The sequence below is a fragment of the Crocodylus porosus genome, unplaced genomic scaffold (assembly GCF_001723895.1).
Source record: "Crocodylus porosus isolate Cpor-Errol unplaced genomic scaffold, CroPor_comp1, whole genome shotgun sequence".
NCBI classification, from domain to species: Eukaryota; Metazoa; Chordata; order Crocodylia; family Crocodylidae; genus Crocodylus; species Crocodylus porosus.
In genome coordinates this window covers 16,326,966-16,353,583 of record NW_017728910.1, presented here as the reverse complement: position 1 = coordinate 16,353,583, position 26,618 = coordinate 16,326,966, and the positions used below count along the sequence as shown (strand labels likewise).

The 26,618-nt window shown below is 42.3% G+C and overlaps 1 protein-coding gene across 1 annotated transcript in view; it reads right to left on the bottom strand.

Moving 5' to 3' along the window:
• NAALADL2 (N-acetylated alpha-linked acidic dipeptidase like 2) overlaps positions 1-26,618 on the bottom strand; it is a 1,056,665-nt gene that overhangs the window by 998,466 nt on the left and 31,581 nt on the right. Inside the window, exon 2 of the mRNA XM_019532747.1 lies at positions 14,836-14,898. The gene's annotated coding sequence lies outside the window, so the exon portion shown is untranslated. The remainder of the gene's footprint in view (positions 1-14,835; positions 14,899-26,618) is intronic.

The following is a 26,618-nucleotide window of genomic DNA, read 5'->3' as shown; positions in this document are numbered from 1 at the left end:
CCATCTTATAAGTGTGCTGCTGGTTACTACTGCCCAAGTGCAGCACCCTGCACTTGTCAGTGTTGAAGCGCATCCTGTTTTTGTTAGCCCACCCCTGCAACCTATCCAAGTCTTGCTGCAGCCTTTCCCTCCCTACTAACATGCTCACCTCACCCCAAATTTTGGTATCATCAGTGAATTTAAACTGCCGGGATGTGCTCCTCGTCACCTACATGCTGCGCTGCAGCTGCACACATGCACGGGGCATTTATCAGTCACATCAGGCAAAAAAAGCCAATTTCCAATACAGTTGATTTTCTTTCTATCAGTGCCAATCCAATATCGAACCAATGTATCAGTGCACCTCTAATAATAAAGCTGTTAATAAAGTTACCCAGTATAAACTCATTTACTACAAATGCATAAGCTCTCTGCAGAGCTTATAAAGTCAGCAACCTTCAGCTTAAAGTAGTTTAAGAAGGCTTTAAATACAGGCAGTTTTATAAAATGGATAAAAGGACATTAAGGACCAGGGATAGAAATGGCATTAATAGTTCTGAACCACACACAGGTTAGGAGAGAGATGTCTCAAAATGCACAAGCTGCTAGACCCTGACCCCGCCCCCCCCCAAATGCCTCTATTTCCAAGCCTTACACACCAGAGAAGGATTTGTAAATACAAGGTTAAAGCCTAAGGCTGGAAGTCAATTTTTAGCAAGCCTTAAATTTTGGGTAGCTTCACTACTGATGTTGAAAACCTATAGTTATTTTACTAGAGATTCTGGTTTTGCATTATGCAGATTTTTACAAATTGGGTCATCATTTCTTGGTTATGGTTCTCTGAAAGTATGTTGGTACCAGTACAATTAACTTCTGTGAAAATAAAACCAGGTGCAAAATATTTGCTTCAGTGGAGATGAGCTTCCTTCCGTGATGCATTGAGAGATAAAGTAATTAAAGTGTTCATACTAGGATTGTGAGATATTTTGCTTTGGGCAGCACTGTGTATGTCCATATGAAACAAATCTCATTGAAGCAAATCAGGATACTATTGAAATCCATGGGAGTTTTGCCATTGCCTTCACTGATACAAGACACAGGCATAATGCTATCATAAAAGTCCCCCAAAATTACACAATTTTAGCCAAATCATAGGAACCACAGTGCATAAAAGTTCATTGACTAAACTGCTTAGGCTGCCTTTAGGGCTTCTTGGTCAGTGTTCCTCATTGTTTCTTAATGTCCTTTCTGCTGAGCTAGTATATACTTGATCATTAAAACAAACAGCAATATTCTCCCCAAGACGACCAGGCCCTACATACGCATCTGTCTGGTATTTCATGACAAGTGCAATATAAACAATGCTTTGTATTTAGAATTGCTGTTTCTTATTTAAAGGATGAATGAATATAAAAACTCACAACTCTGTGTGTGTGCGTGTGTGTGCGCACGCGCACGCATGTGCACGCAACTGCCTATTTCACAAGCTAAAAGGTATTAGCAAATGCTTTTCCAGAACGTTATAATTTAATATGATTGTAAGATCTTTGGAAAGAGACAGTGTTTTCCTTTGTAACTTTATAGCTAGGTACAGACATTCAAAAAGCCTGGGGTAGAATCTAAGATACGTGATTTTCTGCAATTGATGTAGCTGAGATCAGTAGCAATAGAACATACATTGACATTTTGGTGTCAGATGAGGGGGGCCCAGAACCATTTTTAAACTAGTCTGCATGTGCCAAACTTCTGTTGTGTTACGGGTATAGACCAGTTTTGTATGCTGAACTTCTGTTGTGTTACAGGTATAAACCAATTTTCAGTCACTTATACTGATAAAAGTGTAATGTCTGTACCTAGCACAGTAAAGTCTCAAGCTTGATGGGGACCTCTAGAAGTGACTGTAATAAGTTAAAAGTTGGGTATATAAAATGACAAGTAAAAAATGGATTACTCTGAGAACCAGTGGGGTAAAAGCCCTAGAGAAGCTTTTTTTCAGGGTAACAAATGTTATGAACTAGATCTGAAGCCCACAGTGACCAGTCTTTCCACACTTTCCAAACAGCAACCTAGCACTGGCATTTTAGCTGCCTAGAAGAATCATATATGCTCTCATCTTCACCTGGGAATGGTATTCACCTCTGTGAAAGTATAAAAGCAAAAATGAAAGCAGTGATCTGAAAGAAACGCTCGTATAAGTATGAAAGGCACAGGATTTGATGGCAAATAAAAAAAAAAAAAATCATTCTTTCCCTTTAACTGTTACTTTATTTCTTTCCTGTGGGAGAACTAGCGGGAGGCAAAAATGAAGACTTTTTTGTCCCCCTTGTGAGACTTCAGGTTGTTAAATGTTGTAATTATTCACAAACGCCAGGACAATCAGAAATATTTTTAAAACTCTTCTTCTTCTATGTTTCCTTTTAGTCCTAAATCCTAATATCAAAAATAATTGTTCAAGAAGTCAAAAAATATATGGTCATGGTCTTCCACATTGCCATTGGCATTTGTCAACTAACAGAGCGACTATTGATTGTGTGATACTGCTTGAAGACTGAGTACAATATGGCATGATTAAAGGAAATGGTTTAAAGCTTCAGTGTTTTACTGCACTTGCCTTCAAGGATAGTAGCTATTTCTGAATCAAACTGCCTACAAAGGTCATAGGTGCGGGGACTGACTAACTACAGCAACACTGCATACATCCTCAACATTTATTTTGTTAAAAACTGGATTTTTTGGTGCCTCTCCGTAGCCCATACTTGAACATGTAAAATACCCCATAAAGGGAATTAGCAAGTAGAGGCACACAGTTGGATGTAACTGATGACACTTGAAGGCATTTTCTTCTCTTTAAAATATATTGTGACAATTAAACATATGGGAGTGTGAGTAGAACTAGGAACTTCCAGCCTTCTAGAAAGGATGCCTCCCCAACACATACGGCAAGAATGGTAGCACAGCTAAGGGTGGGTGCACAAGGCACTAAACCCAGGTGCCACAGGCAGTGGCACAGGGTTGTGCCCCTCGCTGCTACCACTGTGTGCAGGGAAAGTGTTGCCAGGGCAGCATGGAGCTCACAGGGGCAAGCAGCTTTGCTGCGTGGCCCCACTGTGCCCTGGGAGCTGGTTGCACACGCTATGCTGCACTGCTCTTCTGTTGGGGGCAGGGGACTGTGGACCTGGGTCCCTGGCCCCGTAGCCCTGGCAGCTGGGGACCCCCTCTGATAGGGTTGGGGGGAAGGGGCAAGGGGCACCAGTAGGGCTGGGGTGGAGAATGAAGGGCACCAGTAAGGCCAGGGGGTGAAAGGGCTGTGAGGGGAGTGAGGGACACAAGTAGGGCTGGGGAGCTGTTGTGGGAGAGTGAGGAGCACCAGTAAGTAAGACCAGGGGGCTGTGCGTGAGTGAGGTTAACCAGTAGAGCTGGGGGGCTGTTGTGGGGGGAGTGAGGGGCACAAGCAGGGCCAGGGGTTCTGGGTGGGAGTGAGGTGCACAAGTAGGACTGGGGGAGCTGTGGGGAGCCTTTAATTTTAATTCCAGATATTGGGGGCGTTTATCAGAGAATTTTCAATTTTTTATCAGGGAAAAAACAGGATCCCTGCTTATCTCTACCTATTTACACTCTCACTGATATCCTACCACACTTTTAGCTTCTCTCATTCCTTGGAGTCTCAGATCAGCCGAGATTCCCTATACCTGATGAAGAGTGACTGTGCCCAAAAGCTTACTAAGAACTTTTTTCCAACTATTTCATTGGTCTAATAAAAGATATCACATCTACCCAAAGAACCTTGCCTACCTGCAACAACTGAGACACTCTACAGATAGGAAAGTACACCGGGACTGCATAATTGCTCACAACTTCCAGTTGAGCCTTCTGGGAAGAAACATTACTTGAGGATTTGACATTTATAGGACTCATTTACAATTCCATTTCATATCTTTTCTAGAAGTATTATGATTCCACTAAAAATATTAGTATAACACAAGGGAGCAGGTAGTTCAGGTGACTGATAAAAGTATTAAAAAAATAAAAAACCTTTTCCTGGGTCAGTTCTGGCCTGGGCCAGCAGTAAATAAAACTCATAATTAAAATTTCATTACCCTGTTTAATGGCCATTCAACATTTGTGCACAAATGAATTGCTGGTCTCAGTCCAGGTAATAGTGTCCATATCACAGAAACACACTATTGCAACAAGCACATTTTTGTTGACTGTACTGAAGATCCCATCATTAAGTGGGCATTGAGACTAAGTTCCTCTGAAGCCAGCCCTTCTGGAAAAAGGTAGGATATCTGGATGACAATCTTCCAGTACCTGGTTTATATATATGGACAAATGTTTGGATTTACAATGAGGAGTCATGGGTCTTGGGCCCCCAATTTTTCAGGGGCTCCATAAACATTAGTGCTTGACTCTCAGCCATGGAACAAGGGCCATGTGTCTGCCATTGTGATTTTTCCTTGTTCCTTATTCTTAGTCCATTCATTTTGTGCCAAAGTAATGTTGCTGTCAAAGGTATTAGAGAAAGTACAGACCACAAATAACAGTGGAACCCTACAAGGCTCTCATAAAATGATCTGCTCAAGGGTACAGAAGGTGTCAGTGAGAAGGCAGGGAATAAACCTTTCCCAGTGGACCATCCTTCCTCCCATTCCTACTCCATTTACAGACACTCAAGGCCAACTTCGTCCTAACTGTGAAGAAGCACCTGGCTTCTGCCAGCGGTAGTGGAATTATTACACATTTCACAGAGAATTTTAGACAGACAATGGAATATTGAGGGATGTGGGGGACACCAAATGGACACCAAGCCATGGAATGGATCACACAGAACAACAGACACAATAATAAACACAGACACACACAAATGAAAAGAACTTAATAATATATTTTTTTTATTGTGGAGCAATAGGCAACAACTTCAGACCCTTTGTGTCTCTCACAATGACTAAACTGGCTCAAGGACCATATTCCAATTCCTAATCTCCATAGTCTTTTTTTAGTTAGAAAGCATCTTTAAATTACAACTTCTATCACTACAGAATTGAAAGTGTTTAAGACTTTTTATGCACAGACTGTCTCCTCCTTACCTTGAACCCACTTTAGAGAAAAACAGCTGTACATAGTTGCAAATGATCACACAACAAAGAACCTGTACTGCACAGAAAAGCAGGGACAACTCTCTCAAATATTAAATAACAAAGCCTTGAGGTTTTAAACCAATTGCACAACTTGCCAAAGAAGGTAAGAGAAAGGAGGTGGAGGCAGTTTTTATATTCACTCTGCTCGCTCTGCAGAGAAGCTCATTATAAAGTATTCCTCTTACAGATGCTTGGACATCAATCCACAGTGTTCATGGACAAGCACACATATATGCAACACTGACAAGTGCAAGGTGATACACCTGGGTAGGAAGAATCAGCAGCAGACCTACAGGCTTGGGAACTCCCTTCTCGTCAGTGCAGAGGCAGAAAAGGATCTTGGAGTCATCACTGATGCCAAGATGAACATGGGCCGGCAGTGTGGGGATGCAGTCAGGAAAGCCAACCGCACCTTGTCGTGCATCCACAGATGCATCTCAAGCAGGTCCAAGGAGGTGATCCTCCCCCTCTATGTGGCACTGGTCAGGCCGCAGTTGGAGTACTGAGTCCTGTTCTGGGCGTCGCACTTCAAGACGGATGTGAACAACATGGAGAGGGTCCAGAGAAGGGCCACTCGCATGGTCAGGGGGCAGCAGGGCGGGCCCTATGAGGAGAGGCTACGGGACCTGAACCTGTTCAGCCACCACAAGAGAAGGCTGAGGGGGGAATCTAGTGGCCTGTTACAAACTAGTCAGAGGAAACCAGCAGGCACTGGGAGAGTCCCTGTTCCCCCGAGCACTACCAGGAGTGACTAGAAATAACAGTCACAAGCTGGCAGAGGGTAAATTCAGATTAGACATCAGGAGGCGCGACTTCACTGTCAGGGCAGCTAGGATCTGGAACCAACTTCCAAGCAAAGTGGTGCTGGCTCCTACCCTGGGGGTCTTTAAGACAAGGCTAGACAATCACCTAGCTGGGGTCATTTGACCCCAGTACCCCAGCCATAGCAGGGGGTCAGACTTGATCTGCTCAGGTCCCTCCCGACCCTACTAACTATGAAACTATATGCATACACAACACATTATGTTACATTACATATAAAAATTGGGCTCTAACTGCTAATCCAAATCAGCCATGCCTACCAGATTAATAGAAATACAAATCAGCAAGGACTTTTGAGAAAAAATATGCCAGATGTTGAGAAAAAATATGCCCAGTCATGTTATTCATAAAGGAATTTACCAGTTCCAAAGGAAGGGTTGAGATTTATAAACTTAGTCCTCCAACCCTCGAATGTGTTTAACTCCTACTGCAACCAGTGGATTTGTATATCCACTAGATTTACATACACAAACATACACACGCACACGCGTAAATCCTGCCCTAGAACAGAGTAGAAGTGCCATGCTTCTGTTCCGTTGAAAAACCAAGCAACAGATTTGTCCCTTTACTAACATCCCATAGCACATTTCTTGGAAAAGCGTGTGTGGGAAGAGAAATAAAAATGTTGCTGGCAATTTCATGGGCTTCAACCACAGCTGTCACCTGAGAAGATTTACAAGAGGATTCCCACACAAAGCCATCTGCCACAAAGCCAAAAGTCATTTTGGTTCTGGACAGACCTGCGACTGGTGAGTCCACAGGGAAATTGGCTACCTCAGTGTTACTTCATGTGACATTTTTTAAATTCTAAGCCCAAAACTGGTAAATGTAGCTGAGGTGGAAGAAAGAGAAAAACGAACCCTATTCCCCTCCCCAAAACACGATTAAAGCCTCTCCTTCCCTCATAGCATGCATCTGCACTCCAAGTCCTTTACCAGTGGCATTTTATTAATGGGATAAAAACAAGTCCTCCTTACACGATTTTCACAGGCTAACCATATTTAGATTTCCACCTTACTCTGGAAATATGACATTCAGAAATGGATTTCTGGATTTTGTTACTCTTAGTGATGATGATGATGATTATTAATTGATAGGTTTTTTTGTGCAGCTCTACAGTTTTACTAGCTTACAGTGGCTGCCACAACTCACAGCCATCTGTAATGAAAAATACACTTTAGTTTTGGCACAGACTCGCCAGAAGTCTTCAATCTTCACTGAGCGCAAGTGTATTTTTTTTGTATTTCCTTCAAGGCAAATTCTTCACCACATTCTTCATCAATTTTAAATTCTAAGACAAATACTTTCACTTCCAGTTTGCTTCAACTGAAATCATCACTGAGAGACTATGCAGCCCTGTAGGAGTTTTATTACATAAATATGCCATCTAGAAAACCTATATGTTGTTCTACAGGATTATTTTATAGCCCAACAGTATTACCATGGTGAGCTGTAAATTACTATGCAGTCAGAAAAGATTAATTCATCCCTCTTTGGAATTAATATGCAATACTAAAGGATTATGTTATGGTCCTCTTTAATTACTTATGATGCCCTACAGAAAGAGAAAGATACAACTCTAAAACATCAGCACATTTATGTTTGCAAAATGTTGCTTGCCTGATACAACATTTTCATATGAGACATTATGCCACTACAGTCTTCCTTTGCCTTCTGCACTTCAAGCTTTTACATAGGGTAAAAATCTTAATTACAGTTATATACTAAATTAAAGAACTTTAATCTGAATCATTCCCATAAAATAACCAGGCACAATAAGCAAATACAAAGATATGTTTAGATACTATTTGCAGTGGCATTAAGGGCCTTGGTTGAAATTCTGGCTCCCCTCAAGACACCTGAAATTTTGCCAGTGACTTCAAAAGCGGTAAGATTTCACACCCTGTTTTTTCAGCGTAAGGATAAAGGGGGAAAAGAATGGTGATCAGCGATGATTTATGGGTGGGATGTTCAAAAAAGCCTAACGACCTATCTAGTAAATAGAACCAGAACAACAATTTGTGCTTTTCACCATTGCTGCTCAAGTAGGTATGAGGGCATTCCTGTTTTAACACAGATGCTCCCCAATTCAAAATAACTCCCCATTTAACAGAACAATGACTCTCTAAATAGGACATCCTTATTCCAGTATGAAAAATGTCTACATGTACTTGAATAGAGACAAGTAAAAGAGTTAATTAAACCCAGCTAATTATTTTGATTCTAGTTATGATTGAGCGATATCTTAATGCAATTAGGGACCCACACCTAAGTGACAAAAAATTATGGGATTTGAATATATAATACTTTTGGACTCTTGAAAATTCTATCCCAGCTATTTGCATTACAAGAAAGTGGATCAGTTACTGGTGTCCATTGTGTTAAATGGACACAATTCCTGAACCACAAGTATGCAATAACCAAATATAACAAGGACTAAGAGGATGGGAGGAGATGCGATAAAGATCATAGAGTGACACAAACATCCTATGTATACAATTTATCAAGAATGCATCCTGAGAAGGAGGTTGTTCAAATATGCTATATGAATACAAAGGAAGAAATCAAAATAATGTAAACTTGTAGCAATAATCACTATTAAGTGAAATGCCATGTGTGCAAGGAGAAAAAAATATTTCAGGCAGTGCTAATGCTTCTAATGACACCTCCCTAGAGCCTCCTGCTAACTGGACCATCAGTGTAATATAGTGATCACAGATCATTCCCTCCAGCCCCTTTTAACTATTGTAAATCCTGCTGTAACCAATTTAAGTCACTATTTATTTTGACCTTATTAAGTCAGAGCTTGTCTTAGACCATAAGGATCTTTATGACAAGATTTTCCTTCCTAGCCCTTTAAATTTAAAATTAAAAAAAAAAAAGTTAAAAGGTTTCCCTATTAAGCTACTTCACTGTTTTGTTTTGCTTCATTTTTGATGGCTAATCTGTCTGAATATCATTACATGTATAATGGCTGAAGTCAATAATGAGATGGTTACCAACTAAGCAAGTGATTTGCAATTTTGTCCATCCCGCTCACAACCACAGTACAATCAAGTGACTCCAATTTGACCACCATGTCATATTGAAGAATGAATAACATGTGTTTTACTTGGTTAATCCTCTTTGAACAACCAATTACCTGAATTCAACTCATGGGGGAGTCTACACATGCACACTTAATGAGCATTAGCCCAATTTAAGGTGCATTAAGGGTGCATGTCTACATATGCACGCCCTTAATGCACATTAAAAATGGCTATTTGAACCTAAATTTGAATACCTCCATAAAGCGGGTCTCAAATTTATATGCGAATAGTTAAATAGCAATAGTGAACGTGTAAACACCCTAATACACATTAATGTGGTTGTGTGTCCATTGACTTAGGACTAACTACAGTCCCGAATCAGTCTGCATACCTGTGTTAATGAGTATTAAGCACGTGCACGTGTGGACCCATGCCTAAATCGCCTTAATGCAAATTAGGCTAATGCGCACTAAGTTTAGGCACACATAAAAGCATGTGTAGACACACCCATGCAACTACAAAATAAAGAACTGCAATTTGTTTGTTAAATTTGCTAAGTATGTGTTATGTGTGACCTCTGTTTCTATTTCCTGTCAGATTATTATAAAGTGACCACCTCTTGAGTAGTAAAAACTGGGACACACTCCAAAAACCAGTGGTTCTCAGCCTTCTTAGACTCAAGAAATCCCTCATCAGACTCAAAGCAACTTCCATAAAACTTTTATGAATTGAGTGGCACCCCATTTCAAAAACTATTTTATTTTACTATTTTATTACTGGGCCAACCTTATTTGCAGAGGCATAGATAGTGGGGGTGGGGGAGCAACTAGGCAGGGAGGGGGGTGAGCCTGCCCTTATCTGCTCATCTCCTCACATTTGAAGCCTGAGCCTGCCTTTGTCTGCTCGTCTCCTCATACCTTGTTCATTTTTATGTTTCCTGCAGGCACCCTTCAAAGGATCTTGTGGTATCCCAGAATACCCCAGCACCCCAGTTGAGTATTACTGCCAAACCTCCATAATTAGTAATAGCCTATAAACCACTTCTGTTACCAGTTAACATAGCTTCCTTAGGGAGGTGCTGTGGATGAGCTGATGAACTCTGGCTCTCAGAAGACACAGCAGGACAGTGGCATGTAAATGTAGGAAAAAATCTGGGGACTAACTGAGGAAGAAACCTTCCAAATTTGGGACAAAAGCAGCATTTCAGGGACTCTCTGGGGATCTAGATCCAAAACTTAGAACTGTCCTTGAAAATCTGGGATTGAATGGTCACTTTAATTTAACCTGCCTTCTACCTGTCTTCAGACTAACACAGCTCACTACCTCACTTTAATTTATACATCCCAGGCTAAAATGTGACATAAGAATACTGAGTTATTTAAAATAATATGAAAGCCAAGAAATCCCCTTAGGCTAGAGCATGGTTAAAATAAAGGCCAGATTCTGATTGCTTTAATCAAGTTGAACAATGCCACATTCAATGAGTAACTCTGTGGAAGTCAAAGCATGTTCATGGGAATAAGGTATATTCACTATGATTAATGAGGTCAGACTCTGTCCACATCTGAACCAGAGAGAATATTGAAGTTCTCATTAATATAAAAATTGCAATAAAATACTGAAAGAATTAGGAGGAAAACTCACAAAGGGAGCCATCAATAGCACTGAAAATAAAATTTAATTCTTGTGACCCCTTTTCCTCATCTTCCTTTTCCTACTGAAGCAACCGCTTCTCCCAAAAACAGCTGTATTTTTTTTCTGCTTATATTGCACCTCAGTGAATTGAAATAAATAGGTTGGGACCCTCATGAGAAGAGAAATGACATCCGTTCTTAGAATCCTAACAGAAAAAAAATACCCTGCTGACTTAGAACTGGAAGGAGGAATAAAAGCAAACAAGATAAATCATAGAGTTTAACTCTGTTACTTAAAGAATTCCCCTTTCAAAGCCTGGACAGGTCTATTTTTATTGCGCTTTGGATTTTTTTCCTTTGTTCACAGACCAGCTGAGAAAACATATTTCCATGATGGCAAACAACATGGAGATTCTAATGAAAGATGCCAAACTAAAGAATCATGGCAGGCATGTTTCCTGGAGTCACAGCACTGTTGGGACTAAAATTTATTTCTCCCCCTCACATGGCCAAGTGGCACTTACGTGGTCACAGAACTGCAGAGTTTTATGACTAGTTTGGATTATACTTTTACTTAATGCAAAACATGAGCTCACTGTAGGTGTCCTTACCAGAAGTAAAACAAAAGGGGCTTCAAGCCCTGCAGCCTTTTAACTCAACAGCCTAGTGGCTAGGGTACCAGCCCAACAGGAGGTGAGCCAGGCTCTAGGTCCCAGATAAAAAATACCCTGTTTGAACCATTATTTCCTGCTTCCCAGCACAGCTCTCTTATCATTAGGCCATAGGACAGACACTGCACTCTCCAGCCCTCCTTCATACATGGAAATATGAAATCAGAATACACACAGCTTTCCCCCTTCATTCTGACTAGCTGGGACAATTCAATTGCAGTGTAAATCAAGATAACATTGTGAAGCTAAATATTATTTTGTTAGGAAATTCACAGATCAAACTTTGAGCTGCTGCAAATGTGCCAAATCATATTTTGCAATGTTATGGTACTACTCAAGACACTATAGAAGAATTGCCTAGATTTCTTGGAGCAATATTTGTTCATATTTTATGCATAGTTCCATTTCTATTTGCATCAAATCCATTTACCAAAATGTTAAAAGTCAATGTTTTCTCAGTTTTGCAGTGGACTACATTGTACATTACAGCAGGGGTGGCCAACCGTGGCATGGGTGCGACAAAGTGGCATGGGCAGCCTCTGTGTGTGGCACATGGCAGACTGGGGAGGGGATATGCCAGTGGCAGATAGGGTAGTGAGCAGAAAGAAAAGCACAGGGTAGGAAGTACCAAAAAAACAAAAAACAAAAAAAAACAGAACAGCAGCTTGGTCAGGAAACACAGGGCAAAGAACAAAAATCTGAGTGGACCAGATTGGGTAAGGGGCAGAAATAGGAGAGAGTATAGAGCAAATACGTGGAATTCTGCCAAAAAAGTTTGGCCCCCACTACATTATAGTATTTTCTTTTTTTTTTTTTATTTCTACTTCTTTACACACTGATCATCATATCAGTTTATCAGCCTTTACAGTGGTTGATTACATTAATATTTCATCAAGCTTTGCATTGTAAGACATCTTCTCTGACTTTATTCATGCCTCATACTTCAGATTTTCTTACAATTTAAAGGGGAAAAAAATTATGTTAGGTAATCCACTAGGGCAGATTATGGGATTCCTCTGTCGAGAAAGGGAAAAGTCAGTTCAAAGACTTGCATGGAACATTCAATCCAGCATGTCTGTCTAAAAGAACAGTTTCACGAAATATTTATAAGAAGAATAATGTAATGTTTGCAATAAAATCACAAACTCCTCATAGGGGTCAAAAACACTCTAAAAGTAAATCTTTTTTCTAGGATTTTTAGGTACTTAATTCAAATCAATCCAAAACTCCCTTTTTGACAATAAACACACCTTTTGTGGGAATTCAAATATAACACCATGGTAAGGTGACCATCTTTTTAAAATGGAAAGGCAGGACACATTTCTACTTCTTCTCTCCCCCATCCGCTCTGCCGATGGCACGGCCAGAGCAGAGCCAAGCCAAGTCAGGGTGGATGTGGGCTGCCCACTGAGGACTCGGGGCTTCCTACCCTGCTTCCCTTCCCCCAGAACCCCGCACTGGCCTCATGCCCCCTGCTTGCCCAGAAGCAGTGGGGGGGTCCAGAAGCTGTGGGTGGGCAAGGGGTCCATGGCCAGTGCTGTGCTGCTGGGGGACAGCATGGCGGGGAGTGCCAAGGCTTCAGTGGGCAGCCCGCATCCGCCCCTCCACCATGCACAAATCTATGGGGCACATACCTACCTATGCCCCACCCCCAGGAGTGCAGCCAGTGGCAGGGAGCTACCAGCCCCCATCCCATGGACATACTGCCTGTGGCTCCATTCTGTTCCCCACCCCGGCCCCGAACCTTATGTGCCAACCTGGTTGGGCAATGCCCCCAGCCCCTGCTGCACTCCCTCCCTCACTGTGGAGGCCTCAGTCTTCACTCTCCTATCCCCCTTGATTTATAGACTTACCTGCAGGGACTTTCTCTCCAAACTGCCAGACTATATTCCTAGCCACGTACATGTGTGAAGGCATGTACATACACTTGACACCCAGCGTGTCCCGCTCCCAGCAGCCCCAAACAGCCTACAAGGGGAAGCCTGCTGCTTCCCAAGCCGGATCCCTATAGGATACTGCAAACCCAGGACAAATGCTGTCCTCTGGTCATGCAGCCCGGGACTGGGACCTGATATTCCCATTCTAGGACTGCCCCACCCAATTAGGGATGGGTGGCCATCCTACATCACAGTGAGAGAACTGGAAAACAGATTGAGCTGCAAAAGTGACACATCAGTATCTAATTATAATTGTGTAGGAAAGGCTGAGTTTTTCTCCAGGGTAAATGCACAAAAATATCAAGTTATCTACATATTAATATGTAATTTCTCTGCTTGTATAAACAAAAGTGAAACTAAACAGACGGTGTTCATTGTCCAAAGTTATGAGGTACAGGAAACAAAAACTCATTAGCAGGTACAGTGTTTACCACTTCAGGAGGGAAGATCCTGTTTCCTTGGGCAATCCAATTGCCCATTGTTGTTTTTGAGGTATATAATCTAATTTTCTGCCATTGTTTTTAAACAATCTACCATGCTATTAGTAACACAGGTTGGTTTGTTTTTTTACTATATTTATTTTCCTCTTAATGCCATATTTTTTTAAAGTCTGCTAGAAAAGGGGAGATGGACAGACGGACTTCTCTTTTTAACATACATATTTGATGTCGATGATAGATCTCACACATATGTACATACTATGTTAGAAGTAAGCTTTCCAAATAGATACTTTAGATTTATCCACAGAAATCACTTGTAACAACTCTTAATGTTGAGTATGAACTTACTACTTGAAACACAATAATAAATAAGCTCTTTTCTTGATACTTTTGTTTGCAGGGTACAACCTGTAGCTAATGTACACAATTTCACTTAACCTTGACTCCCAGAATAAAACAAAAGCAAGAAAATACACTTCATCCTCTTAAGATGAAATTTATAGGTACCATTATATGGCTATCAGCTGCTACAGAAATAACTATCTGAAATTCCACAAATGTAAATAACATTCTTCTTACATAACAGTTAAAGCAAAACTTTTTTTTACTATTTTTGCAAAATGTAAAGCACAAAAAGGAAAGTAACTATCTAGACACATTCCTGCATCAAAAGTAATGACAGCTTAGATGTTCCTTGACATGGTTTCAAATATTCTTTCAAAATGCATTATCTTATACTTTTTCTGTAAAAGGCTTTATTGATAATGCACCATCATATTACTTTTTTAGCTAGAGAACAGGTTTAAACACACACACTCAGAGCATCCTGCCCATTCTGGAATATTTAAATTTGAGGAAAAGAATATCAACAGTTTACGAATATAGCCAAATTCCACGGTAACAAAGAAAAAGTATAGACATATGATTTTTATATGGATAGTACTAGTGTTTGCAAAGTCTTCTATATAATTATCATCAGGCATAAATATTTTCTCAGGCAAGAAGCTATGAAATAGAACTACTGTGCTGGTAGCACTTACAAATGAGGCTCGTTTCCTACAGCTTCAGTATGCACATGTTGGTAATACTGTCTTTTGTGCACTCACAGCAGAGGAAAAGACTTTCCACCGACAGCTCAAACTGGTGCACAAATATTAATAAAAAGGTCACAGTCTGGGGGCTTACCCTGGGTCAAATGAAAGAAGCCCAGGACCATCAAAAGCTATTTCCAATGTCCAGCTGAGAAATCTGAAACAGAGAGTAACAAAGACAGTTTGTGACAAAGCTGACACACAGTCCTCTAGAAGGAACAAAATCAATTGTGACATTTTTCATTTATTTGTAAATGCCTCTTTGGCAGTACACTCACTCAAAACGACAGTTGCCTCTTACAGAATAGAGGAGGTGATGGTAAAATAGAGGAATCCTGACAGTTGCTTTAATGAGATTCTGCATTAGGACCACTCTAACATTCCCCTGCACAGCCAAGGAGCATACCTTTCACTTTCAATCTTGTGCCCCTCCTAATTTGGAAAGCATTAACCCTATGAAAAAACTGAACTCAGCCTTCTTGTATTGGCAATAAGGCTCCATTTCCTCCTTCTCTCCCAATCTCATCTTTCCCACTGTAAGAAGGAATTCCATAAACACTGAATAGGTGCAAATGCAATGGACCAACCATTAAGTTTCTGCCTCCCATTCATATTGGGTCTAGCTGTCAAAGCCACAAAGGCCTTGAGAGTGAGGTATTATTATTCTCAAAGTATCCATAAGGGTAGCAGAAAACAGCTTCTTATAAGAACTCTACCTAGTCCGACACTAAATAAGTTGCTGCTGAAAAGTGTCTGCAAGAATCAGCAGCAGCAATATCTCCATTATTCCTGACTATTTCAGAGTTTTGTATTGTATACATCCTCTGTTTTTGTAACTGATTGCACACATGTATTCCAAGTTTAACAATTTTCTGGTTTGAGCTTCGTTTAGTCTGACTTATCTTCGGTTTGTTAAAGTAAGGCTACCTCCACACCATTTAGTGTAAACCACAAGGTTTACCTTCAACTAGGCTCCCTGCCTCCCCATCCACATGGATTCAGCACAGCATGAATCCATTCTAGGAGAGCCCTTCTAGGAATTACTCTACCTACTACTTGTCTCTCCTGCTTTGTATGGCTTTAATTATAGATAGTTGAGGGAGTGGGGCACAGAAGACTAAAAGTCAGGAACAGGAAAGTGTGGGACTTGCGGGCAGACTTTCTCTGTTCTCAACCTTCAGCACCTTGGTGAGCTCTGCACACCCTGGGTATGGACATGCAGGCAACAGACTCTGCCCCAGCTCTGGACCATGCTGGCACTGCTGCAAGATCCCAGCTCCAGCCCTGGGCCAACTCCCCGCCCAGCCATGCACCCTACCAACGCTGCTGGGGCTGGTCTCCATGTAAACCCTAGCCCTGCACTGTCGTGCCACACCGCTGCTGGGGTCTCCATGGAAACCGAACACAGGAACGCAAGCAGGGGCTGCTGGGAAATGGAGTCCAGCTGCCATCCAGTTCCACCATTTTACCCACCCCTGCACTAAAGACACTGGTAGAGTCTTTATTGGTAGAGTAGGATAGGAAGAGCTAAACCTCAGAGTCCTAAGTTCAATACAGTCTCTGAGGCCAGGCCAGACTCTAGGCATGTGTCACACTTAGTGATTTTCACTGAAGACAGTTGGCAGGTATGGCCTTGAGGTCACCCATAGAATCAAAGGATATGTCTACAGTGTTACACAGGTTACTCTATGTCATAAACCTAAATAAAGAAAATGGAGACTGCTTTCCTGTACTTAACCATACTTCCCCCTGATCTTGCTGTCCTTACCGTCCTTGAGATGTCTTGGAAGACAGCAGGACACTCTTACATGACTAAGAATTACTCATAGAAGTAAGGGCTGAAGAGTTGAAGATCAAACCCTGGCTCTTTTAAGACCAAAAATACCCTATTTACTCAAATCCAATGTAAGGTTTTTCACTTCAGACAATATTGGGGGCGGAGAGTCATCTGAGATTTGAGTACCTGCCTGGGGCAGATGGCAGCTTAGCTCTGGCTTTGGCCCCAGACTCAGAGCAGAAGCCAGAGCTAAGCTGCTGCCTGCATTGAACTAGAGTAACTCCTGCGACAGGGGAGGAGACTTACTGCCAGGGAAGCACGGGGGAGCCTTACTTGTGCAAATTCAGGGGAGATCACACAGCTTGCCCCGCAACCAGTGCCTGACTCCTCAACCTATCTTCTGCTTCAGCTCCAGCCCTTCCAGACCTGGCCTGGTCTGGCCCAGGGTTGCTGCCACTCTATCTGCCTGGAAGAACAGGGCTGGGGTCAGGCCAGGGCTGTCAGCCACTGCATGCCCCAAAAATGGAGCTGAGCAGAGCAGAGCAGAGTAGCAGAAAGTAAGCAGCAGCGGGGTGGGCAGTTACAGGAAATAGGGAGAGCAAAAGGCAGGGGAAGCTTGGACAAACAACTTGGGAGGAGCATAAGAATAGTGCTTGGGCATGCAGGAACGAAGTCGGGAAGGTGAAAGCACAACTGGAGTTGCAGCTAGCAAAAGACATGAAGTACACGGTAACAAGAAGAGTTTCTACAAGTATGTTAGCAACAAGAGGAAGGTCAGGGAAAGTGTGGATCCTTTATTGAATGGGGAGGCAACTTAGTGACAGATGATGAGGAAAAGGGTGGAAGAAATCAATGCCTTTTACATTGGTCTTCACAGACAAGTTCAGCTCCCAGACTACTGCACCAGGCAGCACAATTTAGGGAGAACTTGAGCATCCCTCAGTGCTGAAAGTACAGGTTAGAGATTACTTAGAAAACCTGGATGTGTACAAGTCCATGGGGCTGGATGCAGTGCATTCAGGGGTGCTGAGGGAGTTGGCTAATGTGATTCCAGAGGCACTGGCCATCATGTCTGAAAACTCATGGCACTCAGGAGCGGTCCTGAATGGTTGGAAAAGGCCAAACATTGTGCCCATACTTAAGAAAGGGAAGGAGGATCCAAGGAACTACAGGCCAGCCAGCCTGACCTCAGTCCCTGGAAAAAATATGGAGTAGTTCCTCAAGGAATCCATTTCCAGGCACTTGGAAAAGAAGGTGATTAGGAACAGTCAGTATGGATTCACCAGGGGCAAGTCATGCCTGATCAGCCTGAATGACTTCTAAGATGAGATAACTGGTTCTGTGGATGTGAAGAAAGCAATAGATGTAATATACCTTGACTAGTGAGGCTTGTGATATCGTCTCCCACAGCATTCTTGCAAGCAACCTGAGGAAGTATGGGTTGGATGAGTGGACTGTAAAGCGGATAGAAAGTTGGCTAGATTGTCAGGCTCAGTGGGTAGTAATCAATGGTTCGCTGTCTAACTGGCAGCCCGTATCAAGTGGAGTGCCCCAGGAGTTGGTCCTGGGGCCAGTTTGTTCAATATCTCCATTAACACTCTGAAAAATGCAATGGACTGCACCCTAAGCAAGTTTGCAGATAATGCCAAGCTGGGGGGTATAGCAGATATACTGGAGGCTAGGGCTAGGATTCTGTGCCACCGGCAAATTGGAGGATTGAGCCAAAAGAAATCTCATGAGGTTCAACAAGGACAAGTACAAAGCCCTGCACTTAGGACGGAAGAATCCCATGCAGCGCTACAGCCTGGGGACTGACTGGCTAAGTAGCAGCTGTCTAGAAAAGGACCTGGGGGTTACAGTGGACACTAAGACAGGTATGTCAGCAATGTGCCTTTGTTGCCAAGAAGGCATCTCCCCATACTCCCATACTAGGCTGCATTATTAGGAGCATTGCTAGCAGATCTAGGGAAGTAATTATTCTGCTCTATACTGCACTGGCAAGACCACATCTGGAATACCATGTCCAGTTTTGGACCCCTCCACTAGTTACAGACAAGTTGGAGACAGTCCAGTGGAGAGCAATGAAAATGATTCAGGGGCTCGGGCACATGACTTATGATGAGAGACACTAGGGAACTGGGCTTATCTAGATTGGAAAGAGAAGACAGAGGATTTGATAGTAGGCTTTAACTACCTGAAGGGTGATTCCAAAGAAGATGGACCTGGACTTTTCTCAGTGGTGACAGAATAAGGAGCAATGGTCTCAAGTTGCAACAAGAGAGGTTTAGGTTGGATATTAGGGGAAAAAACTGTCTCACTAGTAGGGCAGTAAAGCCTTAAAACAGGTTACCTAGAGAGGTTCTGGAATCTCCGCACTTGGAGGGTTTTAAGGCCCGGCTTGACAAAGCCTTGGAAGAAATGATCTAGTTGGGGATGGTCTTGCTTTGAACAGGAGACTGGACTAGATGACCCCCTATGGTTCCTTCCAACCATAATTTTCTATGATTCTAGGATTGTATAGGGAGGCAGGCACAGGCATAGTGAGGCAAGGAATAAGGGCAAGCAGCAGGGGGAAGAAGTGGTGGAAGGCAGGGAGTAGAGGACAGGCACAGGCAAGGGGGCAAGGGAGACAGGCAGCAGGGGTCAAACAGGGCGGGCAAGGGGGAAGGGGCACGTGGCAAGGGGGCAAGCACAGACACCAAGTGGACAGGTGGCAGTGAGGAAAGGTGGTAAGAGGACAGGCACAGGCACTGGGGAGCAGAAAGCAGGCAGCAGGGTACAATGCGTGGGGGGCAGGCAAAAAGGGCAAGAGGTAACAGTCTGGCCCCCTCAGCCCCCACCGGTGCTTTCCCTGCTACAGCAGTGGGACTGTGAATTTAAGATGACCTTCCACTAATTAGATTCTATATATGGAAAATTACAGTTGAAGTTGTCTTGAAATCCAGTAAATACAGTACTCATAAGCAACACCATACTAATTACAACACAGAGGTTACTAGGAAATGCAATCCATATCGGCTGCTAACTCTTAAATTTTCTAGGATGTCTGCGTGACATCCACATAATATTCTCTCCCTATATGCTCTGTATTCTTGTTTGACACCTAAACAGCAACACACCTACACCCACACACCCTAATACATTTGCAATATTGAATCTTCTGTATTCTCTTTTTCTTAAAATAACATGCAAAGGGAGAAATGTATTTCATTCCAAGTGTTAACTGCTCATTTATGATTAGGTTTGGCAGGATTTAATTTTTTTATCAGTAAATGTCAATAAACATTGATTTCACCTCACGCTCATGGACAAAAAATATTTCCAGTGTTAATAATTGAGACAGGAGAAGAATAGAAGGGAGTCACAGGCTGGAGTACAGAGGGCTGGTCTCTTTAAACAAGAAAACAATGAGTGGCCTAATGACTCATCAATTAAGCATTTAGTTGCTTGTTCATAGGTGGGAGGACAGGCAACTGAGCTGTAAAGAGGTAACAGGCTACTTAAGTCCCTGGGGGCTACACGAAGGGAGATGGGGGGAAGGAATATTCGAGCTGGATGGGAAGCAGTGGCAGGGAGATCCTGATGCCTGAGTAGGACAATTCAGCTAGAACCAAGGAGAGACTGTAAAAAGAAGTGAATGGCCTACTAGTGAGACAGGTATGTGGACAGAAAGACTCCAGTTAGAAAAGACACACATTTTGGTGTTTTCTCGGCTATTTTGTTGGGCTTTTTGTTTGATGGGTTTTTTGCCATCCTGGGGGCAGAAATCTTTGTTCTTAATTTAATTAAAAATTGATACAAATCAAAATAAATGCTTTAAAATAGACATTGATATTATCTGTTGCAATTATATAAAAAAAAAACCTGAATTCTGCCAAGCCTATTTATGATGTATAAAACCGGCATAGATTCTTTAAAAAGTGTTCATAATACTAGGAATCTCATGCCCAATAAAGCACAGGTTTTAATTCAAGTGCTAGGCCTGCTTAAAGATACACAACTAGTTATTGTATGATACTTGCACATCTGCACTGTACATAATGTGATATTTGCAGGGTATCAGGAAACCAGTGCTGTCCCTCCCTTCCTTTCCCTTCAAGGGAGGGAGAGCAGACGATCGAGATACTGGGTGTTCGCCACATCTGAGAGAAGTATACAGCCACTCAAGTTACATCAGGAAAAAGGAGATCTACCTGGTAGATATCTGATCAAATTTCTTGTGGAAGAGAGAGTTTTCATTCACAAGAAATCCATGGAACAGCTCTGTACTCTTTTCGTGCTTAAGGAAAAGAATTTCTCTTAGCATAAATGTAATATCCATTCCCAGCCTCAAAAAATTAGCCTTCACATTTAAGATCATTTCTTGTCAAGTATTTTTCCTTTAAATGTCATGCTGAACATTATGTACAGTGTAACCAGTACATGTTATGATTTTTGAGCTTGTACGACTCCTGTTGAAATTAAAATCAATAGGTGAAAGCCTTTCAGGTTGGACTCCTCTTGCCAAAAAAGAATAAAAATTTCAAAGAAATTTGGTACATTTCATGGAAGTTTCCTGTGGCTAATACCCATTCTCAAAATTCCAAAGACATTTCATAGTTAATTTCTAGAGACAGTTAATCTAGCAACCTTTTCTGCTTTCAAAGAAAAGGGGAAAGGGCCAGATTCTGACCTCAGTTTCAGCATTGAAATAATACTGAACATCATGACAGTTACTCTGCCTTTAGTCTGATGGAAGAGAGATCAGATTTTAGCCCTGGAGAAGACTGCATTACAGTACAGATGGATGAACTAGAGGCATAGTGGAGTAATACTGACTAGCATCACAATCCAGAAGGTATCCAGGTTTCCCTCGCTTTATGCTGGTTCTGTATGTGCAAATTTGCTTTTATACGATGATCCTTTTTATACCATCAATTCGTTATATTCAAGGTAAATTCACTCTTAGGCAGTCGGTGTAATGGAAGCCCACATTCTGCTGCTTTGTGTGCTGTACTGTGGGAGTGACGCACACCAAAATATAGTCTCCTGTGTGGATCTGTGCTCCCAGCTCGTTGTCTGTGAAATGTTTCTGCAGTTGCCATTCCCATTATGGTAACATGCACCACCACCCTGTGCTTGTGTGTACTGTCTGCTGTTGGCAAGTACCAAAATTGTCTTGTAAAAGTGGTAGAAATGGGTCTGGGGATCAGTACAGTCAAGGTTTTGGAACATATCTCTATTTGTTACATTGGAAAGTAGGTTCTCTTTATGCGAATTTGAGTTATGCGCCCTTTTCCACAAACGCATGTACAGCATAAAACAAGGGAAATGTGTATAAATTTTAATGATGTCACTCATAAAATCTACATTTTAATGGTTACAAAAGAGAGCTTACAAAGAAAACACATAAATCATTCAAGAATGGTGTTGGATATCTGTTAACTTAGTTTCAGAACTAACAGCCTTTTCCATCACCAAATAACCAAAATATGCTTTACTTATATACACTTGGACAGAAGAAAAGCGACATACCATAGTTGAAATAGTAATTGACAAAAAGAATAATTTGTACTACGAATATATTATTTTTCTCCCAACAGAACAGCTACAATCAGATTGTAGTTTTCTCCAGTTGATGCTTTTTTTTTTTTCCCCCCAAAATGGTTACAAATTTTTTTTAGAAATCGGAGCCATGCAGTTTGGTCACATAAAATCCTATGATTATTTTTGTTTTTTGATGAAACGCAAGCACGTAACACTTGTTCAGATACATTCCGAATTTAGTTTCTACAAATCCCCAAAATGAACCTTTACATCAGCAACCTTGATAAGAGTTTCTGGAAAGTAAACCTGAAAAGAGACATGGCCGTAAGTGAAACAAGTTCATTAAAAAATGTATAAAAAATGTATTATTTTCACAATTTGTTGAATACAAATAAGCAAATGTTATTGGGTCAGAGAGAAGGAAAGTCTTGACCAATGAGTATTAACTGCATGCTCCTTGAATCTCTTCACTTCCTTCAGCCAGACAGACTGCTCTCCTTAAATTCCAGCTACATTTCCCACTCTGTGCAGTGGCAGGAACATCTGGTCTTTAGAAAAGAAATAAAAGCTACAGCACATCTTGTGTTTCTAGGAATTAATGGCTGTCAAGTTTATACTTAGGTTCCAAAACTATTTTCAAAATGTCTTGCTTCCAATAGCTCCACAGTAGCAGCTCCTGGGAACTCAGTGAATATGAAAAATAGGCCTACATCGCTCTGAGATGGAGAGGGTGAGCTAGAAAAGAGGCATCGGAGGCAGACAAGACAAAACAGTACTTGGCATGCCAGTGCAGGCTCAACCAAGTTTGTATGTGCAACTTGCCAGACAAGTTGCTTGTCACACATCGGACTCAGCCACTCAAGAAGCTGTGGTGGTACCCAATAACACACCAAAGGTGCAACTGCTATGGTCTCCTGAGACCAATGGCTGCCAATGAATGAGCAGCTCCTGGGAACAAAACGTATATATGAAAAATGGGAATGCCTCTTTAAAAGCATAATTTTGGGGTTGGATTTTTGAAAATACTGTGAGAGAATTTGTTTTAAAATAAAGAAGAAAAAATATATGTGCTTTGAATGCCCTCTCATATAATCTAGTCTTAACTATCATTTGCCCATGTAAAAATATCCAGAGATTTTATAAGTTTGATGTTTAAATTTCTATGCATAAAAATTAAACATTATTCATGTAAATGCGTGCACACACACACACGTTGGATTATATATTTGTAGAATTCGATACTAGCTTCGATGAGCTAAGAGTAATTTCCTGCATATTTGCATAGTGGTAGCATCATGGCATGTTGATGCAGGCTGGCCAGAAAACAAGGATCTCATTTAGGGCGGAAACAGATGTTGTCTGACATCTCATTTGTACCACCATAAAACAAAAAATACGGGGGATCAAATGGTGAGTTAACAGATGTCGCTACCTTTTGTCATGCCACAACAAAGGAAAATCAGTGGCATAAGAAAAGGGAGTAACAGACTGCCACTTTATTGTGGCAGATGTCTATTAGCTCTGTGGTAGGAAAGTAGAGCAGCCTGAGCTGCTCCTTCTCTCCAGCCAACCCAGAGCTCCTCAAGCCCGCAGAGCACCTCCCTGCTTTCCCTGCTTACAGTCACCCAAGGGAATCCTGGGTGTCTTTCCATATGGGAAATTTGGCTTCAATCACAGGAGTGAGCCTGGCTGAGTGGGGAAAGGCCTGTTTTCCCTGCTTGGCCAGACCCACACTCCTCAGCAACTGTGGAGGATGGGGTCTGGCTGAGAGGAGAAAGCAGGGAGATCACATCACCCCCTGTCCAGCCTTATCAAGGGTGAGACAAAGGGTAATCTGTGTTTCACCCAATGAAGTAGATGTGCTGTGATGTGACATACCGCAGCACATCTGATCTACTTCATTCAGCAAAGTCTGTCCCTAGGGCTTAGTGGAAAACTGCAGGGTTGGCATTTGTATTCATTCTGCACTAGAACAAAATTACATCTTTTGAAACATATGTACATGTGTGTGCACGCATGCACACACACCCCTCTCTCTCTCCGACAGGGAAAGAGATAAACTGAATTCAGTGTAATGTGGCACTGAAGGAACTCCTTTGGGATGTGGAAGACTAAGAGATATGTAGAGAAATGGTGGCCCTAAATTGAAATGGTGGGTTTTAAAAACACCATTTCAATTTAGGGCGAAGTAAACCCCCATATCGTGCAAACACTCGTGCACTTACCTGCCTCTCCGGCAGTGGGAAGGTGAGGGCGAGCTGCCGGCAGGGGGAGCAGTCCCTGGGCTGCGGCGGGGGAGAGGGGAAGAGACTGGTATTTCCCTCCACAGCAGCGGTGGCCCCCACCACCTGCCCACAGGCACCCAGCCCAGGCAGTCCCAGGGAGCACTGCAGCCATGGAGGGAAGCACCGGGCCTCCACGCAGCTCAGGCAGGCAGGCAGGCTCCAGGGAAAAGGCAGACAGGTAGGCAGGCAGGCTGCTGCCAGGCTGCCTGCAGAGCCCCTGAGCTGCACAGAGCCCGGTGCTTCACTCCGTGGCTGTAGGGCAGCAAACAAACTCCTCGGAGTTTTAATTTGCTGCACCCCAAGTCATTTAAGGTGCATTATGCCACCAAAATTTCTACAATGGCTGGAATTACTCAATAGGCTGCTGACGCATGCCAACACCACCACCATTAAAGCGGAGCAAAAGCATTTAACTCGCTTTAAAGTGTAGTGCACGCATGCCCCTCGTTTCATCTACACACAGCCTAAGGTTCAAAGTCCTGCTCTATACAATTCTGTACAGGACGTGAATATCCCACATGCCATGGAAGTGTCCTTCCTAACGATCAGGCTACGCTTACATAGGTTCAACTTCCATTTATTTCCCGTCTAGCTTTGACTAAAAATCCTACCCCAAAAACACAGAAAGAATTTTAGTTTTGATGAATACACAGGAAAAAAAAGATCAACTCAACCATTGACTTGATTGACTTACTTGTTACTTCACAGAAAATACTTATGAAGAAATTAGTTAAAAATGTATGCCTGATATACATGCTATGTTTATACCTTCCTAAATCTATCATGAACTAACAGGGCAATGTGCAAGACGAGGGTGAAAAATGGCAGGATGATAATTATTTCAATATTATAGCTAAGAATAAGGGAGTTATTAGTAGAATCTTGTCTTAAGTTAGGCATAGAGTCCAACTATTCCCTTCCATGCACCCAAGATAATCACTTAGCAGCTAGGAGGCTAGCACTGCACTGGGTGTACATCACAAAAAAATTATTTTTTTGCTTGCAAGTTAGAGTTACCAGAAAACATCTTAACAAACAAAATCATTTAAAATGACAAACATTTAGCTTGCAATGCAAGTAAGCTGTGCAAATCACATGATATTTATGGGCAGTAAAAACCCCATTTTCATACAACCACAGATTAGACCCACATAACAAGCGTAAAGCGCCTGAAGCAATACAGTTGACACATATGCTATGGTAGCCCTGGTGGAATAGGTACTTTGAAAATGTAAAATGATGTTTTATTCATGTTTTCCTCTAATAAATCATTCCTAATGCACCAGTGGGTTGCACTGCCACTCTTCTATCCTATGCTCCACTCATAAAGCTGAAGGATGAAACTGAGAGGTTGGGTCTTAAGTTATCATTTTTATTACTCTAACTGGTCTACAATTGCAGCCATACTTACTATTGTCCCTATGGGCCAGCTATTAATACAGCATATTTTAAATGGCCTAATAGTTAAAATGGTGACTTTGGGTTAATGGGCACCATAAATATTGAACCCTGACATTCTTTTGTTATTTAAATCTACAAACAATTACATGAGCTGAGCTGAATTTCACAGGACTCAGCAAAATCATGTTGCTGGAGTGGTCTCTCCTCCTTTTTCAGCAAATTCTGTACCTACAACCCTCCAGCTACCAGAGAAAATGCCTCTTTCTTTGTGTAATGCCATTGCATTTGCCATCTGTGGAGATAATGCAGCAAGCAAACCATTTGTTAACAGGGGGGAGCACAGTGAAACACAGCAGTGTCTGAGGAATCTTGCACTCTACAACTTTCTGATCACCTGAACTCCATAGAGTTGACTGTCGCGGGGCACTCCCGCGCCCCGCTCCTAAGGAGATGCCCCGGGAAGGAGAGAGGTAACAGGGCACCAGGGTGCCTGCTACTAGCAGGAGGAATAGGGCTGCTGAAGCACCCTGGAGCAATACAGATGGGGGTTGCTAGGGCAACCAGGCTGGTCATGTGGCCAGGAGGGGGCAGGGCCAGGCCCTTATAAACAGCTAGGCCAAAGCCTAGCTGGCAGTACCCTGCTGGATGTCACAGGAGCAGGAGCTCTGTGGCTGAGCTGAGCGGCCAGAGTCGGGGGTTGCAGCCTTATCCTACTGACCGGCTGCGATGATGCTAGGGACGAGGACACCCTGATAAGAGGTAGGGCTGGGAGCCCGAGAGGGGCTGAGAGTTGGCTTTACGAGCGGGTAGGCTCTTTGTTGGTTTTGTTACAGCCGTTCGGGCTTGGCTTGAGTTATGGTTAACCAGAGGACCGGGTGAGGCTGTAGG